Raw genomic sequence first — 3,128 nt, 5'->3', positions numbered from 1 at the left:
GCCTATGCTCCGCAACGGGAGAGGCCACACCAGTGAGAGGCCCGCGTACCACAAAAAAAAAAAAAAAAAAAAAAAAAAGAACAGTATTGAGGGGGTCTGATGAGCACCTCCAAAGAAGTTATAGCAGACACTGTTGGTGCCCATATCTCCCTAGCTTTCACCTCTGTACACTGAAGGCTGCTTGCTCAGAAACCCTGAACTCTGTCTCAGGGTGCTTTATTTTCTAGCTGTGGGAGTATGTTCAGCCCATGAGCAGGGCAAGCTGAAAGTGCAGGAATGTTAATGACCCTGGAGTGACTCTCTATCAATGATGGTGGGGGAGTTGGTGGCTAATATCCCAGCTTCCTATCCCCTTAGGTGGAATAACTCTGAGGTGTGTTCTATACTGTCTCCCAGTTTCCCCATGGGATTGAGTTCCATTGCCCATAGTGGTAACAAGCATGAAACGTACCCTTTACTGGCTTTTCATTCTCTCCCTTCTTACTCCTCTGCTCTCCTATTGGTTTCTTGGTGTGCCTCATAACTAGGCTACCTGCACACTAAAATTCTGGTATCAGTTTCCACCAAGCAATGCTCTGGTACTAGCTGGGGTGTGCTACAATTTGACTCAATTCTGATAGTATCTACCTATCAGAGATAGCATCAGGTTCCACAGGTTAAGGGCTCAGTCCCGTAAGACTGCCCCCGCTTCAGATGCCAATTGAAAGTCTAGGTTGTTACCTGTGTTTTTGACCTACTGGCTATAAATCAGAGTTTCCCATGACCCCCTTGATTAATTTGTGGGAGCCGCTCATAGAACTCAGGAAACCCTTTTACTCACTAAATTATGGATTTATTACGAAGGATACTAAAGGATACAAATCAACAGTCAGATGAAGAGATACGTAGGGCGAGGTCCTGAACAAAGAAGCTTCTGTCCCCGTGGAGTTTGGGCCTGGAATGCCGGCATGTGGAAGGGCTCTGGTTCACCAACCTGGAAGATCTCTGAACCCCCTCCTTTTGGGTTTTTATGGAGGCTTCATTACATAGGCACGATTGATTAAATCATTGGCAATTGGTGATTGATTCAACCTCTAGCCCCTCTTCCCTCCCCAGAAATCAGGGAGCAGAACTGAAAGTTCCAACCCTCTATTAATGGTTGGTTTCCCTGGCAACCAGACCCCAAACCTTTGGTACTTTCCAAAAGTCATCTCATTAACATAAACTCAGTTGTGGTGGAAAGGGGCTTGTTATGAATAACAAAACACCCATTTCAGCTTTATGGCTCTGAAGCAATTTCAGGAACTGAAGACAGGAAACCAAATATTATAAAAAAAAGGATGCTCCCATTGCTCTTATCACTCAGGAAATTCCAAGGCTTTGGGGAGCTGTGAGCCAGGAACCGTGGACAAAGACCAAACATATATGAGAAATATATTTTGGTCATCTGAGTGACCAAATATATATTTCTTATAAACCACAATGTCTCACATTGAAATCTGTATTGCAGGATCTGCTTTGGCGGAAGCCCAAACCAAGATAGCAGCCTTCAAGTATTTGGTTGGGGTCCCCCATGCCTCTTGTTCTTTCTGCCTCTCTCTATTCCCCACATCTCCAACTGCAATTCTTACCCCCAAATTTAGGGACTATTTTTCTGATGTACCTACTAATATCTCTATGGCAATCTCCCTGGGGTAACTAAGGAATAGGTATTCAGAATTAATAGTATCACAACACCCTCCTGATATAAGTGAGCCACATAGAATGACACTTGGGAAGGGGAAAAATGTCAAAAAACCACTTCTCTGTAGAGCTCAGGACTTCAACCTTCTTCAACAACCAATTCCTAAATGAAATCAGGATATTCAGGTTTGGGCTGGAGGCAAGTTATCTGACCTCTCTTGCATCAATACCACCATCAATAAGATTTGCAGGTTGTATCCATTCTCAGACTTACTGACCCAGATGGTATTATAATGATTACATCAAGTTCATCAGGCTCCTTGGAAAGTATAGTTTTATACAGGATTGGAAAATATTAACATTTCTAAATCCTTTAAGTATATGATGAACTGAAGAGAACATGCATCTTATGAAAATTAATGAAATAATTTACCACTTAAAGTTCAATATTGCTAAAAGCTAAGTGGTATTTAGACAATGATGACAAGGCCAAAACAAGTAACTTTGAAAGTAATCTCTTTCAGACCAGGAATACTAATTATTTTTATAGCCTTTTTTCCCTTCTTACAAAGTAAGGACAGTGCTTAACAAGTCTTATATAAAGAATAGCTCAGTGAAATTTCAAATTAATAATAATATTCAATGTTTATATAGTATTTTTTTTTACCATAGTGCTCCAAAAATCATCAAATAATCATGGAACTTTCTAAGTCACCTACTTTACTCCCAGTACCATTTTACCCCTTGCCTTTATAAAGAATTTTAAAAAATGACTTCAAGCATATGATAACTATATTCTTAAATGGTTCCGGAAGTAGAGATTTATTAATTCATCATTCATTTTTTCAATCAATCATCCATCAATATAATAAATTCTTCCATTTATCCATCCATTCATCCACCCACTCATCCATCTATTTACAACTTTTTATTAAGCAACCACCACATGTGAGGTCCTATGGTAAGTTCTGGCTATACAGTGGTGATCAAAACAGATCTGGGTCCCAGCTCTTATGGAGCTAGTGGTATAGCGAATTCTACAGCATAAATTCTAATAAGATTTCTGTGATTATACTGTTTCTATCTAAAATAATTTGTGAAATATGCTTTTCTTAATTAAGAGTCAGACAGTTAATTTGAGGTATAATACTTTCAACTACACAGATATAAAGGTAAGAACACTTGGAAAGACAATGGAGACCTCGTCTAAATACAGCTGAGTTCAACAAACCCAGACCTGTATTCTGTGCAGGTTAATGTGGTTAGATCTCACTATGAGGTATGCCAGTCCCTTGCTTGGCAAAGCAAGGCAGTGGCCCATGGAAACCAATATATTAGCCCACTTCTGTTTTAATGTTGTTTTGTTGAGTTGGTTTTTGTTTGTTTGTTGGTTTGTTTTTTTTTTTTTTTTTTTTTTGCAGTACATGGGCCTCTCACTGTTGTGGCCTCTCCCGTTGCGGAACACA

This window comes from Physeter macrocephalus, chromosome 8 (genome assembly GCF_002837175.3).
Source record: "Physeter macrocephalus isolate SW-GA chromosome 8, ASM283717v5, whole genome shotgun sequence".
NCBI lineage: Eukaryota > Metazoa > Chordata > Mammalia > Artiodactyla > Physeteridae > Physeter > Physeter macrocephalus.
Note: the sequence above shows the minus strand (reverse complement) of the source record.